General features: G+C 45.0%; 1 protein-coding gene and 1 long non-coding RNA gene across 3 annotated transcripts in view; one reads left to right on the top strand and one right to left on the bottom strand.

Moving 5' to 3' along the window:
- ADAMTS17 (ADAM metallopeptidase with thrombospondin type 1 motif 17) overlaps nt 1-17,747 on the top strand; it is a 337,603-nt gene that overhangs the window by 282,204 nt on the left and 37,652 nt on the right. The gene's annotated exons all lie outside the window — the stretch shown is intronic.
- On the bottom strand, nt 2,419-17,363 carry LOC115302643. 2 transcript variants are annotated; one of them, XR_003913568.1, is made up of 3 exons: nt 17,284-17,363; nt 14,027-14,277; nt 2,419-2,519 (listed from the first exon to the last, which is right to left on the bottom strand). It is a non-coding gene; the product is annotated as an uncharacterized LOC115302643 (long non-coding RNA). The 2 variants fall into 2 exon arrangements; XR_003913569.1 differs by lacking the exon at nt 17,284-17,363 and adding an exon at nt 15,604-15,661.

The following is a 17,747-nucleotide window of genomic DNA, read 5'->3' on the forward strand; positions in this document are numbered from 1 at the left end:
TTACAAATACCTCAAGTGCTTGGGGTTTCCCTATGGTACAGAGCAGTATTCTTGTGCTTCCTGAGAACAGGGAGGGTTAGCTGGAAGATATGCCAGCTTCCCCTCCTCCGAGAAAATTAGCCTTCCAGCTCTCTGTGCTGCACAGTTAGGCAAAGGAGCCATTGTGTCAAGCAAGAATGGAATGAAGGATTTCTTTGATAAGCCAAAGACATTGCCCTGGGTGGGAAGAAATCTTACCTTTTTTTTTTTTAACCTTCTTCCTGTGTCGGAATGAATTTGTAGCATCCATTTCTGAAAGCAGTTTTACTTTTATTTTTTTTTAAGGTTTATTTATTATTGAGAGAGAGAGAGAGAGAGAGAGAGAGAGAGAGAGAGAGAGAGAGAGTGTGTGTGTGTGTGTGTGTGTGTGTGTGTGTGTGTGAGCAGGGGAGGGGCAGAGAGAGAGGGAGACACAGAATATGAAGCAGGCTCCAGGCTCCGAGCTGTCAGCACAGAGCCCCAACATGGGGCTCGGACCCAAAGACTGTGAGATCATGACCTGAGCCAAAGCAGATGCTCAACCAGCTGAGCCACCCAGGCATCTGTCTGGGAGAGCTTTTAATCCTGGTGGAGTAAGGATAATAGTAGGCATTGGGCACACAAGGGGGCAAGATGGAGAATGGGTGGAGGGAGTCAGTACAGTGTGAAACCATCCCTGGCACTTTCCCCCCATTCTGCTTAGAACATTCCCTGAGTCTTAGAGAATGACCTCAACTGTCAAAGGAAAGGATTCACAGTTTGAAATATATAAGGCTGCTACAAATGCCAGTTCAGAAACTAGCAACGGTACATGACATAGTGCCTTTTGTTTCCAGACCAGCTGTGGTGTTCCCTTCCACAGGGGCTCATCATTCTCTTAAAGTGAGTGCGGGTCTTGCCTCTGAGTGTCTTTGCTTCTCAGACTTACAGATGGCAAGTCCTGTGACCCTCCTACCAGCCAGCTGGCGAGATCTCCGCCGTATGTAGAGATTGGTGCTGGTCACAGCAGCACTTCCCAAAGCAGGGCCCATGGCAAGTTTAAAGGGAGGAAGAACTTCATGGTCACATCAGAAAAGGGAAATGGGATGGTCACCAGAGCCGCATGCGGTTCATCATTGCAGTGTCCCTAACCAGTACACTTTTGATGTGCCACTACCACCCCGTGAATTGCTATGGGAACTCCATGATCGGGCTATTTCCCCAGGAGAATTTCAATCTTGGAAGCCCTCCTTCCTAGAGTTTCTAGAGACAGGTGCTCCTGGCGGAAGGTTCAAGAAAATACACTCAGTACTCAAACCTCTTTCTCTCATTGAAGAGATGATCAAGTATGGTGGGAGGCAGCAGACCATCCAGTTAGCTAATGACGTGTCTACCAATGGTACTTCTGGCCCCACGGGACTCCCACCTGCACCAAAGCCCTAGCAACAGCTTTGCTAGAAATGCGACAGAGGTGACCTCAGACCACCAGCTTCTCAAACACGCAGGGCTCTGTCTTTAGTGAAGCTGGACTCAGGAAACCTGTGCATCAAGGTTCCTTGGTCCCAGACAATAGCAACTGAATTTACAAATGTACCAAAAAGAAAAGAGTACATAGAAAGGATGTGGAGTAGCTTCCCACGTTGAAGCGATGCCAACAGCATGTCTTGGAGAAGGGATCTCGACCAGCTGCAGGTGACAGGCTCCACACAGCACTAGGAACTCACTGCCTCCCCTCCAGGAGTGCTCCCCTTGAATCCAGTTCCCCAAATAAGGTCTGATTGGCCTGGTTGGCTCACATGCTCCACAGGGGTGTGGTGTAGACACCAAAGAAAAACCAAAGAAGGAACACAACAGCCAGCAGGCAGAAACAGCAGACCGTTCTCCACCCCGAACACGTAGGGGCATGCTGATGTCATGACCACAGCGAGACTAAGGAAACCCATCCAGTAGACGCTGTCCAGCTAGTGTGAGAGCAGGCAAGTCTATTAACAGGAGGGCTACTGTACTGGAAAATTCCTGTGTCCTGGTAAGAAAGGCAGCCTGATGAGAATGTTACTCTTGGATGTGAACTTTCAGCATCAGCAATTGTACGATTCTCAAAGCATGAGAGTTTTTTTTCCAGACTTTTAGTGATGGGTGTGGTATGATGTGTTACCAAACCCAGGCTTCTCCTGGTTATTTTAACCCCCAAACTGCACCGCCACAAGTGCCAGTTCTGGAGTGTAACTGGATCAGGTGTGATGGCTGATCTCTGGGTCCAGTGATCTCATCAGCTGCTGGTGAAACTACTCACTTGTCCTTCTGCTTCCTTACTGACAATTCAGTCTGTTCCTATAAATCCGAGAAACGTCTTTCCCTCCCAAAAGAATGTTTGAAAATGAATTTACTGGAAAAGCAGAGAATCTTTTCATAACACCTTTATGGAGATACAATTCACATACCAATAAATTCGCCCAGTTAAAGTTGTACTTCTACGCACGGAGTTGTGTAACCATCAGTCCAACTGGAGAACATTTTCATCACTGCAAAGAAAAAAAAGAAACTCCATACTCATTAGCGAACAGACACAATAAACAAACAAAAACCCAGTCTCATAAATACAGAGAACAAACTACTCTTGGCCAGAGAGGTGGAGGGTGAGGGGGATGCATAAAGTCGGTAAAGGAGATTAAGAGGCACAGACTTCCAGCTTTAAAAGAAATCAAGTCATGGAGTTGAAAAGTATAGCATAAGAATATAGTTAATATTTCAATAAAGTATGGTAACAGGTGATGATTAGAGCACTGGTGAGCCATGGTGAGCACCGAGAGTAACATACAGAGTTGTTGAATCACTATATCACACAGGTGAAAGCGGAGGATCTTAAAACAGAAGTTGTGAGGCACCTGGGTGGCTGTCAGTTAAGCATCCAACTCTTGATTTGGGCTCAGGTCATGATCTCACTGTTTGTGGGATCGAGCCCTGCATCAGGCTCTGTACTACTGGTGTAGAACCTGCTTGGGATTCTCTCTCTCCCTCTCTTTCTGTCCCTCTCTTTCTCTCTCTCTCTCGCTCCCAAAATAAATAAATAAACCAAAAAAACCCCTGAGAAGTCATGTTCTTCTTGATAAGATGTAAGTATGGAGATGGCAGAAATCCAAAGCAGAGTAGGAGGGGTCCAGTCCATTCCTGCCTGTCATTGTGAAGCAAGAAGGGAGGGAAGGCTTCATCTCACTTTACAGATGAAGACTTTGAGAAGTAACTTACCCAAGGTCGTACTGGTAGCAAGAAGAACTCAAACCAAGTTTTTAGACTTTAACATTTATTTATTATTGAGAGAGAGAGAATGTATTTGTGTGTGTGTGTGTGTGTGTGTGTGTGTGTGTGTGTGTGTGTGTAAGCAAGGGAGGGGCAGAGAGAGGGAGGCACAGCATCTGAAGCAGGCTCCAGGCTCTGAGCTGTCAGCACAGAGCCCAACACCAGCATTGAACTAACGGACTGTGAGATCATGACTTGAGCCAAAGTCGGACACTTAACTGACTGAGCCACCCTGGCACCCCCAAGTTTTCTGACTTTAAATCTGATATGCTTCATGCTCTACCATTCCCATTTAAAAAATAGTACAGCCTGCTTCTACCATAGCATGAAAAAGAACACTTTCTGACCAGGCCACCTTTAAATAGATATTCACAAGTGGGGCAAGAGAAGGCACTGGATGGCATTGGAGCAGACTTCAGCTCAGAGTGGGGGGATTAAGAGGAAGCCATGGGGGCTCCAGTCTCTGGAAGTGAAATATGCAGCCAAAAGTTTGAAGTTTTGTAATTAAACACTAGAGCAATTTTGCTAAATGCCATACAGATGGTCCCCAACTTACCGTGGTTTGACATGAGGTTTTTCACACCTTTACAGTGCTGTGAAAGCAACATGCATTCTATAGAAACCGTACTTCAAATTTGACTTTAAAAAATATTTATTTATTTTGAGAAAGAGAGTACAGTGGAAGGAGCAGAGAGAGAGAGAGACAGAGAGAGAGAGAGAGAGAGAGAGAGAGAGAGAGAATCCCAAGCAGGCTCCATTCTGTCAGCACAGAACCCACCCAGGGGCTTGATTCCTTGAACCATGAGTTCAATACCTGAGCTGAAATCAAGAGTCAGATGCTTAACCGACTGAGCCACCCAGGTGCCCCACAAATTTTGACTTTTGATTTTTTCCTAGGCTAGTGACACATGATATGATCCTCTCTCTTGATGCCGGGCAGAAGCCACAAGCCCCAGCTCCCGTCAGCCACATGGTCATGTGGGTAAAAAATCAATACACATACAACCATTCTGCACCCATACAATCGCTCTGTTCTTCAGTTTCAATACAGTAACCAATAAATTACATGAGACATTCAACATTTTATTATAAAATAGGCTTTATGCTAGAGTTTACCCAAGGGTGGGCTAATGTAAGCATTCTGAGCACATTTAAGGTGAGCTAGGCCATGATATTTGGTAGGCTTGGTGTATTCAATGCATTTTCAACTTAGGGTATTTTCAGATGATGGTGTTCTGTCAGGACATAACTCCATCTTAAATTGAGGAAGACCTATAGTTGTTCAGTTGTCTGGTTTGTTCTTCATGTTATCTGAACTCATGCTGGAAATGAAATTAAAATTCAGGACTTTAGCAGCTAAGACAAGAAGTTCAAATATGGAGACGGCTTCCCAGAGACCTGTGTATGGGCCAAATGTTGGGGAGTAGGAAGAGGTCCTTGCAGGGGTACTTTCCTGTGAATACCAAGACAAGTCACTCCTGACCCCCAGCTAGCCAATGAAGGGCTCAGGGAGCCTGGAGGAGACCCTCACTCTTGCTTATTCAGACCCGAATGAGCAAAGGCACAATTTATAGGGACTACACAGGTAAGAGATGGTCTGTGGCCCAGGTCTCAGATTTTTCTAGGTGAAAAGCTAAGCCAATCCATTTAGGGATCAAACTTATAGCCTCTAATACTCCCAGTATGTCCAATGTGACCAAACAGTGAATTTGCCAGGACCAAGTATGAGGTGTGGGCAGGGCATGTCTGTCCCTCCTGCTGAGTAGTCTGTATGGCTCTGTTTATTCCTTTGTTTATTGTTCCCTTTCTTTTTAAAAAAAATTTTTTTAACATTTATTTATTTTTGAGAGATGAAGAGACAGAGTACAAGCAAGGGAGGGGCAGAAAGAGAAGGAGAACACAGAATCCGAAGCAGGCTCCAGGTTTGGAGCTGTCAGCACAGAGGCCGACATGGGGCTCAAACCTATAAACTGTGTGATCATGACCTGAGCCAAACTCGAACGCTTAACTGACTGAGCCACTCAGGCGCCCCTCTTGTTTCCCTTATTTATCCTGTTCTCTTCCTCACAAGGACAGGACCTTGTCAATATGCCATTTATTCAGCAAATATTTGTAGAGCACCTACAGTGTGCCACGTGGGCAGGGGAGACTTGGGTATGCTGCTTTCTGTCCCGTATCCAGCAGTGCCCAGAGCTTAAGAGGGTTAGTAAGTTGCGTGAATGAATGGATGCAGAGAGACAGGATTCCTCACCTCCTAGTAAAGCAGCACTGTGTTGAAGATGAAGTTTCATTCAGCCCCATAGACTTTGACCCTCTGTGAGGTACGTATCTGACCTGGATAGGTGCTCTGTTGACAACGAGGTGGAAGTCAGAGGCGGGTTTGGCACCCTGGTGTGTGCTCCACTATCCCCTGGTTAAATCGCTCACCCATCCTCGGTGTAGCCCATGGTAGACTTTATCCAGACCCACCTTGACTTGACCTTGACCCCTCCCAGGAGCCCTTCTTATCCATTCTGTCGGTATCAGTTTCTGCAGAAGTTTCTTAGATCCGTCCTTCACCCAGGCATGCTTTACTCTGGCCTTTATTTAAATAGAATAGTTTTAAGGTTGTATACAGGTACCAAGACACACAATTTGTTACACTTGGTACCTGAGAAAAAGAGTGAACTGCTCTCTCCATATTACCCAGGGGCAGGCTCTCATGGGGGTTATTGAAATCATGGACTGGTTGGTCAGTTGCAGCACGGGTCAGGTTCCAGCACCACCACTAGCTACAGGCAAACACGTGGGTAAGTTACCTGATCTTGCCATCTATAAATTGGGAAGTTAGAACTTCTCTCATAGAAGCCTTAAGAAGATTAGATGAAGTAATGCCTATAAATTCCTCCATCCCAAGTAAGCACTAGATGAATGCTGGCCAAAACCATCATCACTGCTCAGCAACAAAACTATATTAATGATAAACATCAGCCAGATGTTGGACCCCAACATTTTATGGATTATCCATCATTTCTTAAGACACTAGACACACACACACACACACACACACACACACACACACACACATACGCATGCGTGCATGCACACACACCATATTTTTAATAGTGTATAACTACATAATTTAAATAACCCATGCTGGCATTTTTCAGGTAATGAAAGATTGGGGGAAGGTCCTAGTATATGCTAATGTTCCCACTTCTTGTCAGGACAAGTTTATATAATTTATATGTATTTCAGGGTAAATTGAAATAGAAAAATCTCGAGCGGTTCATTTCTGACATCATGAATGTTTCTGAGCGCTGTGTTTGTGAACTCCACATAATATTACCAGCAGGATGGAGGTAGGACTTGGGAAGGAAAAGGGATTATATGAAAGGATTTCAAAGTCCTCCAGACCCCAAGATTGGGTTACTGGCATGGTGCGTGACTAGAAGCTTCACAGATGTGTCATGCCCAGCTGGCTTATTACAAACCAGGCTGGAGAGATTGTGGGGAGTAAGTAATAAGGTTGCGCTTGGCGTGGATGGATGTAAGATGCTAGATCCCGCCAGCACCTCTGCCTGCTAACCTGTATTTGGAATTAAACACCACCAAAGGAAAGAGCCTGGTGAAATAGAAGTACATAATTTCCAAGAGGAATTCCTGACAGCATTAAGGGCAGAAATTAGCACCGTGGAGGTAATGAATGTGCTCTGGCCCACACCCAACACACGGATCAGGAGTGTTTTCCCTTCATGACTCCTAATCCGCTTCCTGGGAAGCAAATGCAAACTGGCCACTTGGAGAGAGCTTCACACTAAATCTTGAGAGCAGAGAGGGAAATAAATTTCAACTGCACCTGCCCAGTGAGTTGTCAAAGACAACAAAAGGTGACCCGAGGACCACCTATTTTCACAGAGCTAGTCAGAAATAAGTCAGAAATCAGGTAATTGCTTTTTTAGTGTTTTTTTTTTTTTTCTGAGAGAGAGAGAGAGAGAGAGCATGCAAGCAGGGGAGAAGCAGAGAGAAAGGGAAAGAAAAAAACCCAAGTAGAATCCGTGCTGTCAGCACAGAGCCGGACATGGGACTCAGTCCCATGAACCAGGAGATCATGATCTGAGTTGAAGTCAAGAATCAGATGCGTAACCAACTGAGCCACCCAAGTGCTCCTCAGGTGATTGTTTTTATTGCATATGTAATGGTTCTAGTGCACTAGGATCTCCTGGGGGTTTGTTAACTGACAGGTACCCAGGCCTACTCCCAGAGTTTCTGATTCAGTAGATCTATAGAGGGACCTAAGAATCTGCATCCCACTGATGCTTTCCAATGATGCTGGTCCAGGCACCACACTGAAAGCCACCAACATATGGTAACAAAGTTGAAAGTACTTGAAATTTTAACTCAAGTATGGTGAGAATTACCAAGAATGGTGGTTTGGGTCCCATGACTTGAATTTAACAGCAGATGCAAAAATCCTCCAGTAGAAAGAGGGTGTGGACAGTCTAGAAAGGAAAGGTAGTCCTATCTCATGTTCTGAGGGCTGGAGGACTAGAAGGCCCAGACCCCAGACCATTGCAGGGGAAAGAGCAACTGGGGCTGGAGACCCTAACCAAGTCAGGAAGGCAAGCAGGACCCTCAAGGAGGCTCCAGGCCTTCCACAGCAGAAGCTCTAGTGACTGGTAATGGCAATGATGGGTGCAGGCAGCTGGCCACCCAAGCTCACAAAGCACTGCCCACTTGCTCTTGTTTCACAAGATGAAGGATGCCATGAAAGGGCCCACCACCCCTCACTTTAACAAGAAAAGAGTCATTATTGTATGACACTGACAGAAACCTAGGAAGCAATGACTGACCATATCATTGTTTCAGTTTGTCACAGTCAGAAAAGGAATTCAACAAGATTAAGTACGGACCTCTCTGCTTTTGGAAAATAGAAGAAATAAAGGTCAAAGTGGAGCTAGTTCTGATCTGCTAGCTAAAGAAGATCAATATAGCTCAAAAGGTAGGCAGATTCTGGAGGATTTGATTCTGACTCCATAATCATGGACAAACCTAACAAGACATACAAGAGGAGACAAAGGAAGGCCCAGGGAGCTACCCGGGAGCAGAACACCAGGAGAAAGGGACATGTGGCAAGAAAACAGGCCAGTTAAGCAGAGGCCTGCCAGCTAAGCCCTGTGTAGAAGGGTTCAACAAAAGCAGCTTTTTGTTCTTGGTTAAATTAACCTTCAGAGTAAGGAAAACTGGGAAGGATAAGGCTAAAATATTGCTTTTTAACAAGGAGAATGAGGTTACAACTGGAACAAAGCAGAAAAAGGAAACCCACCAACATGTGTGTGCGTGACAGCCAAGGACGATATGGGGAACATACAGCATGAGCCCCAGGAAGCAGAGTGTGTCCAAGTTCAAGGATGAGAGCTCAGCTGCGGGGTTCCTATCCCATCCCAGCTCCACAGTTGCCACTGGGGGATCTCGACCAGACCACTCAGCCTCCATAAAACGGGAGACACAGCACCTACTGCGATATGGCTATCAGGAGAATTATATGAGTTAGTAGAAATAAATTGCTTAGGACAGTTCCTGGCACACAGTAAGTGCTAAATAAGTCATTTTTATGATCACTGTTGTTATCATCATGATTTTTCAAAAGTGTCCAAAACCCCATTCCAGAAGGAAATCCAATCCAAGATGCTACAGAACTCTACAAATGTTACCTCCAAAGCCCTGCTGATTGGTTCTAGGATATCATGGCTGATGAGATTGGGGCCAGATTCTGAGGGCGGGTTTCAGTTTCCCAAATGGATAAATGGGCAGGTCCAAGGAAGGCAGCCTAAGCCTGCTGTCAACCCCTGGCACAACTAGAGAACAAATTAATGACTTAGGAAAATGGTTTGTGTGCATTTTAGGGAGAAGGCTTCATGCATGCCCCAAATGAGAGAGGGTTTAGTGAGAACACCAGTGCCTGTAAGATAGTGTTACTGGGATGGTGGGTCAGGTCAGCAGAGCACTTGGCAAGTCACCATGATGTTCCTATTGGATGAAGCAAAAACAGGGGCAAACTGGTGGCCCATTGCCATGGAGCTACAGCTAGATCCAGGTCTCCTTTGTCTGGGTCCAGGGAGCATGTGACTGCTCCGGGCAAGGCTCCATGGAGGGGACTGCCACAGGACCAGGATGCACCACAGAAATCTCTGGCTGTTGCGTGGCGAGGCTTCTGCCGGAACCAGGGTACCCACTTTGCTCTCCCTTGCTCTCATCCTCCACCCACTCCTTGTGGCTCCAGGGAGTGGCACACAGACCCCAGTTCTCAGTGGTCATAGAATGTAAATGGTATCAGAACAGGGCAGCAGACCAGGAAGGAGGACATGAACTGAAGATTTTATATCCAGCAAAACTGCCCTTCAAGTATCAAGCTTTAGAAAAACAGCCTTAAATATGCAAGAGCTTAGGATACTATACCCATGAGCCCTTCTTGAGGAATCTACTAGACCAGAACTCAGCAAACTTTTTCTAAAAATGGAAGATATTAAATATTTTAGCTCTGTAAGCCATATGATCTCTGTCATAACTATTTCACTCTATCTTTGTAACACAAAAGCAACCATAGACAGTATATAAACCAATAGGTAGGACTGTGTTCCAGTAAAACTTCACAAAAACAAGAGTCAAAAGGCATTTGGCCCTCAGGCCATAGGTAGCCAGCCCCTGTGTGATAGGATGCTCTTCATCTAACCAGGAGATGCCTGGAGACATTTTGGTCAAAGGACTGATTGTAAATATTTTAATATTTATAGAACTAAGACTAAAGCAGATGTGGAGATAGGAATATTAACAATAAGGATACAACAGTTATGAATAGTTATGCCCCAAACAACACAGCAACTTCAAGCCTAAACCACAAGATATGCGAAGAGATTTGGAGAGAAACTTATTGGGTATAAGAGATATTAGCACACCATTAACAATGTGGGACAGATCAAGTGGCAAGTAGATATAAAATAAGGAAGGAGGGGTACCTGGGTGGCTCAGTCGGTTAAGCATCTGACTCTTGGTTTGAGCTCAGGTCATGATCTTACAGTTTCATGGATTCAAGCCCTGTGTCAGGCTCCAAACTGGAATTGCAGAGCCTGCTTGGGATTCTCTCTCGCTCTCCCTCTCTCTCTTCCCCTCCCCAACTTGCACTGTCTCTGCCTCTCTCAAATAAACAAACTTAAAAAATATATTAAAAAATAATGAAGGATATAGATCTAAACAACACAATTGAGAATCACCTTTTTCTCAATGGCACATAGAACACTCACAAAATCTGATCATGTATTTGGTCACAAAGAAAGCATCAAAAGCTCCATGAATTAGAACTAGTACAAACAAGACCCTCTGATCACAAAGCAATAAAGTTGGAAGTTAATAACAAAAGTTTTTTTAATGTAAAAGTCCTCCCTACCCATAAATAAAAATAAACAGGATACAACACCCACATATGGAAGTAACTCAAAAGTGATGAGACCTGGGGTGTCCACTGACATTAAACTCATCCTAAGCATTTAAAGCTATTCCTTCATTTGCTCATTTAACGGATTTAACTGAGCACCTTCTATGTGCAGACGTTGTATCCAGTTGAGACTAACCTAAGATAAAGAGACTCCTCTCTGCCCTTCAGAGCTTCCTCTGGGTGGGAGAACCTGGCAGAGAAGCAAGGCAGCTCCAGCCCCTATGGGAAGAGCCTGTGATGGAGGACATAGGACAGACACCCTGCCGGGATTTGTGTAGAGGTGTGTCAAGGTCCCAGGAAGCAGTGATTGGGCTGCATCACACCAGAGCTAGGCGGAGTATGAGAGAGAGCCCCCCTTGCTCATTGGCTAAGTGACACTGAGCAGGGTATTTCACAGGAACCTCATTTTCCTCATCTAACTAGGGATCGAGTGAGAACTAAAGCAAGTGACATCTGGCATGCAGAAATGTTTGATCAGTGTTGTTATTGACCGGAAGCTGGTTAGGTGATTACTGGAGCATGTATTTATTAAGTCCACATACTAAGGAAACATCGACCAGCATGGTGTGTCCAAAGTGGGAGATGGGAGTCAAAGGCAAGAGTTCTGGATACTGCTGCCTCATTAAGAACAAATGAAGGGTTGTGTATGTTGGTTTAAACACACATACACACACACACACACACACACACACACACACACACACATGCGCCACTAAAGAGGTATAGAAGGATTTCAGAGACCTGGCCCAAGTGCCTTTGGGCATCGTCATCCAGAGAACAAGTATGCCTGTGCTGGTGCTTCAGCTGGCTAGTGGGACAAATGTCAGCAGTCACAGTTCAATGGCTGCAGTCCCTACTGGTTGTCTGAATGCATCACTCATCACCTTGGATCCAGGACTTCAGTTTCCACCCTTTGGATATCATCCAAAAAATGGACAAAATTGGAAGCTACCCAAATGTCCAACAAGTGTGCACTCTTTAAGTTAATTTGGAGTTAAGTAATTTGGCTCTATGTATGTAATGGAGTATTATACATGCATTAAAAAAAAGTCACATAGGAATTGCTCCTGCTATCAAGAGTGAAATAAGCAAAATACAAAATGACTTGTTTAGAGTATGACATCAATGTTGAAGAAAATATGTTTAGGTAGAGACTAGGATCATATGTGTTCTTTGGTCCTCTTCTTTTATATTGCCATGTACCTTCAGATTTTCTACAGTGTGCATGGATTATATTTATCATTTCTACCAAGTAAACAAAAAATATAGCCATAGAAGAGATTCCTAAAATGAGTAGAAGTGTAGAGAGAAATTCCTCTGGAGACCAGCACAAAGATCCTTTCAGGAAGCTCCCTATCACTTCTCAATTTTCTTCATTGACCACCATGAATTCAATGACACTCAAAAAACACTTGTTGAGTCTTCAACGAGCACAAAGCTCTATGCTAGAAACTTCTTATCAAAAGTGCCAGGGATAAGGCAAGTGCTTGGACAGGGGTCATCCACACAGCAGAATGTGACCAAGGCCTTGGAGCATGAAGGGAGAGGAATCTGGTGACCCCAGTTATTTCACCAGGGAGAGGAACATTCTCTACAATACTCGAAATAAAATTGTATCTTGTCCACCTAAAAATTGACAACATGCAACACTTAGAGGAGGAGGGAGAAGGTGTCACAAAACTCAGTTTGACAAGACTCCTCTAGAAGTGTCTCCTCTCAGGTCCTGGGAGGTGTAATGGGAACGGCTGGTCCCATGCGTCCCTCTTCATGAGATATTTAAAGCCCAATTAGAGACACATACTTAGGAAACAGTTTTTTAAAATCAAGGAGAATGAGCAGTGTTCCGGTGAAAGAGATCATTGTGAAATACTTGCTAAATAAAAACCTCAAAAGTATGTAGGTGATTTAATGCCATAGGCTTACTAAAGCCAGGAATAAAATGAATCTCTTTCCTTTCTGTTTGGAGGTCTCAGGGACACATTTTCTGTAGCTCATTTGCTATTAAAATTATTAACAAATTATTATTTTCAATTGAAAGTGGTTATGGTATTCATTATTTCCTCTCATGCCAAGACTCTATGCAACTTACTCAGAACATGAATTATCCAAAGCAATCCAAAGTTTCTAAATCATTTTGGACCAGGTTCACTGACTTTGGCCCAGCAAGGCACTCCAGGCTGAGTGGCTAAAGGCCTCTGTTACATAATTTATTGAGAACTTAATTGAGACTAATTATTGTCTCTCATTCGCTTGCCTGAGGAACATCTGCCCAGCATCTGCTGTGACTCCATTTAGTTGGGATGTTTGAATCTTTCTGTGAAGTGAAATAAAGGCCATGAATATTTTATTGTGAATTTATCCCACTGTAACTTTTTATAGGAAACTGCTGGTTGTTTTATTAGCCAGCAGCATTAATACACAGTGTCTCTCCAACGTGCTAGAGCCAAAGTTTAGGGTGTACTCAGAACACATTGCCTTCATGAGATCCACCCCTGAGAAGGAGGGGGGCAGGTCTGTGAGCAGTGTGGCTAAGTCAGGGTACTTGGTGTGGGGTGGATCCTGGGCTGTTCTTTACTGTGCCAGCTGAAGACCTAAGTCAACCCAGAAGGGGATGTAAGATAATAACAGATTGACTGCGTATGATTGATTGCTGGCAATCCTTGTGAGAAATGAATGAGTGGGAGCTATTCACCCCATTTCACAGATGGGAAAACTGAACCTGGAGGAAGTTTATTAGCCAAGATCATCAAAGACTTAGCCAGTGGGTGGTTCTTGATTTCAGCTCAGGTCGTGGTCTCCCAGTTCATGAATTCAAGCCCCACCTTGGGCTCTGCTTGGGATTCTCTTTCTCCCTCTCTGTCTCTCTGCTTCTTTCTTTCTCTCTCTCTCAAAATGAATAAATAAACTTAAAAAAAAAAAAAAGACTCAGCCAGGGACCCCAAACTAGAACAGAGCCTGCTGCCTCCTAGGATGCTCTCAGCTCTGCCAAGGTGAAGATATTCTCAGGGAAAACCATTCCATTCAGACCACTTAGGAACCATAGCAGTGCCAGAAGTAGAAGAGGGCACATCCTGAACCCCCAGAAGAGCTCGGGGAGGGCCAGACACTTGAGATTGGCCAACTGAGAGAAATGAGAAGGATGTGCCAAGCAAAAGGAACAGTGTCTATCCACGTCTCTGTGTCAGGGAATGAGACAGTCTGGGGAAGAAGGTGAATGTCAGGCCAACCAAAACCCAGTAGATAAGACTGGGTTCTCCTTACCTTTATCTATCCTAATTCTTATTTTCCTTAGCCCAGAGTCTTATTTTTGTTGCCTTGCCTATATATTCCTAAAAACATCTGCAATCTTTGGTGGAATGATGGAGCAGGGGCTGAAGGAATGACTCAATTATCAGAATGAGCGTTGATTGCTGGGCCCAGGATGTAAAAGACAGTAGGTCCTAGGGAGCCATTGAAAATTTCAGAGTGAGGCGATCCCGTGACTGAAGCCGTGGCAGAAGTACCCAGATTACCTGGAAGGGAAGCGGAGAGGAGGCGAGTTAGGAGAGTGTTACAATAAATACCCCAGGCAAGAGTGGCATGGAAATGGGAAAGTGAGGCAGATTGGAGATTCTTTGTGGAGGTTAGCTTGGTAGCATTGAGCAGTGCTTGGACAGGGCTTAGGAAGCATCTGAGCTGCCTCCTGAATCCCTGCACGGCTGGTCTCTCGGAAAGAACGGGCCATGGGACTTTGGCAATGGGGAAAATAGGAGTGGTTTATGACCATGCCCACCCAGGACCAGAGGTGTAGTGGGATTCTCTTCCGTTTTCTTGGCTGTCAATGAGAGACAGAATTCCTAAGGTGGAGAATCAGAGGTCCTCTGTATCAAAGTACCTATGGAAACTGTGGCATAAGTGAGGTCTGGAAAAAGAAAAGTGAGCCGTGGGAGCAAAAGATCCAAAGACTGAACCAAGGGGAGGGCCAAAATCCAGAGAACTGGGGAGGAGGAGGCCACAGAGAACAGAAGATAGGATGGCAAGAGCTCCCAACATCTAAGGAGTCAAGGAGAAAGCCAGCAAAAATCAGGCTGACTGGGGCCAATGTCAAGCGGGTCAAAGCAATCTGCTGCATTAAAATGGATTTTTAGGATAACGTACGCTCACCAAAGACCCTTAGTCATCTCATTTAGTGCAGGAGGGTAGACATTGTAGGACATCAGTCACTAAACAGTATTTGGGTCCCACGTCAACCAGCCTTGTCCTCCTAGCCCTGGCCTGGATGTCTGTCACCCCTGAAGATTTTCTTCTCAGGTACATGATGGACACAATCTTTTACGAGCCATACCCAGCAGGGCCACCACTTCTAACACAGCAGCGTAGTTTGAGGCATCAGGGATTTGAAATAGACCAACAGAGAGTCACCTTGGAGGCTGTTGTTGAAGGGTCTGGCTGGCTCCTGTCTGCTCCGGGGGAGTCAGCGAGCACTTTTGGAGGGAGGGGTGCAGGGAGCAAATGTGAGGCTTGCAATTAAAGGTAGTCGTGGGTGGGGAAGCGGGCAGAGCTATAAAATCTCTTGCTCATAAATCTGTGTGCCAGAACCCTCCCAGGGCGAGCTCAGAGCCAGAGTCAGCCAGCTCTGCAGGCTGGTCGTGCTGGAGCCCTGCCTCTGTCCCTCCAAACACAACGGCCTTTCCCCTCTGTACCCCTTCCAGAAGACACAGAGCTGGCTCACTGCAACTCTTGAGAACTCCCCCTAGGAACATTTTCAGAGAGTCTTGTGAAATTCTGAGCATTTTCATAGCCAAAGTGGAGCAGGAGTGACGGTGGAATGTTGGGGAGGTCTGCGTGCATGCTTTTACATTGAATACTTTAGTGCGGCTGCGACGGCCAGGCAGGGCTCCTGCTGGTGTTAATCAGGCCGCTGGGTGTTTTTTCCTGCCCACTTGCTTCAAGACTTTGGTGTTCATTTCAGATTGGTACTACTCCGACTGTCATCTTGGGAAAGCCATGTCACATCGTTAATCCGGGGGAGTCTTTTTTCCTATTCTTCTTAGGACAGACTTCTTGGGCAAACCTATTAAGCCAATCAAAAGATAAACTAGTACATGTGTGGAACAGGAATGTGGGGACCAAAGCAATGATGGAGGACCGATGTGGCACAAAAGTGGTACAGAATGGCCTCCTCAGGTAAGAGTTGGAGGAAAATACACACCTGGCCCCTTGGGTTTAGGGTCTGAACTGCCACAGCCACCTCCCCGGAATAGTCATGTGTAAGTCCTAGACTGGAGACCGATAGGGCCAAATTCCGTAGCAGACATGGCTTGTCCACACGGGCATCTCAAGATTTTAGAATCCACTTCCAATATTTTTACATAAGGAGATTGCAAAAAGACTCTGGATTTGCAGCTTGCGTTTGAAAAGGAAGGATATGGCATCACATGACCTATGTGGCCACAGGGTCACAGATGTCTGCCCCTGGACCCGGGTGCCATGTTCTTTGTTGACCGCAGCTGTGGCCACTCTCTGCAGTCAAGGTCAGTTAGTACATACTGACCCGGCTCTGGCGGGTGTATATATTTTTCTTGTATGCATTTTCATATGAACAGAAAAGCACGGAGATTGCTAAACACCTACGTCTGCATCTCCCAATTTTAACATCTTCACAACTGCCATGTTCATCTCCCTTTTTTAAAATTTATTTTTGTTATTTAAATAGTTTATTACCAGGTTGGTTTTCATATAACACCCAGTGCTCTTCCCCGCAAGTGCCCCCCTTTCCCTTCCCCCCTCCCTCCTCAGGCCTTAGTTTGTTCTCAGCATGCAAAGGTCTCTCATGATTTACCTCATTCCCTCTCCCCAACTCTTCCCCCCCCCCCCCCGCTTTCTCCTTCCCATGGTTAATTTATTTTTTTAATGTTTATTTTTTTGAGAGAGAGATAGAGCATCAGAGCGGGAGGGACAGGGAGAGAGCAAGACACAGAATCTCAAACAAGCTCCAGACTCCAAGCTGTCAGCACAGAGCCCAACGTGTGGCTCGATCTCACGAACCGCAAGATCATGACCTGAGTTGAAGTGGGAGGCCCAACCGACTGAGCCACCCAGGCGCCCCATCACTTCCCATGTTTTAACTAATAATATATTGAATCCTCCTCAACCCCTCCAGGACTGTTCTCCTTTCCGCCCACTGGTGTGTGTGCTTCCTACCCAAATTTTCACACTTACCAGATTTATAAATATCCACAAACAAGAAATAGTATTATCTGGCGTGTAAACAAGGTTGTAACATATGTACATTCATTTAGCCTTTGGGAATCTGTTCATGTTGCCACTGTAGCTCCGGTACAGCTATTTTCTCGATTTTGTATTATTTCATTTTATGTATTTTAATCATTCTGCCATTGGTGGGCATTCAGATTGTCTGCCAGTCAGGGTTTATATAAACAATTATGCACTGAACATCCTTGTCCAGTTTGCTTGGGCACATGTGCAAGAAACTGTACCCATAGAAATTGAATTACAAAGCCATGAGATATGTTCACCTTGAGTTTCTCAAAGGGCTGATAGATACCATGTCACCAATACCAGAGGAGCTGTCATCACTGCAGTCATGGCCACATTTGGTTTCATCAGACTTTGTAGTGTTGCCAGTCTGGTAGGCAGGAAATGGTGCATCACCATTTGGTTCTTTCAATTCCCCTGTTCTGTAAGTGAGATTGAGTTTTTCCACATGTTAGAAAGATACTGATATTTCTTCCTCTGTGATATATTTTTCTGTTCGTTGCCCATTTATTTGTCAGGCTACTGATCTGCTCCTAATTGATTTATGTGAATTCCTTATACATCCTGGAGTAGAAACCTTCCTTTGAGGCCTGTCTTTTCATCTAGGGTGTGTTTGAGTAAAAGCTGTTATCTTGAATTTAGTTGCATTGATTAACTTTTAACTTGAGGATGTGCTTCTTTTGTCTTATTTGACAATTCCTTCCCTACCTTGCCAGTCACAAAT

The sequence above is a fragment of the Suricata suricatta genome, chromosome 9 (genome assembly GCF_006229205.1).
Source record: "Suricata suricatta isolate VVHF042 chromosome 9, meerkat_22Aug2017_6uvM2_HiC, whole genome shotgun sequence".
Taxonomy (NCBI): domain Eukaryota; kingdom Metazoa; phylum Chordata; class Mammalia; order Carnivora; family Herpestidae; genus Suricata; species Suricata suricatta.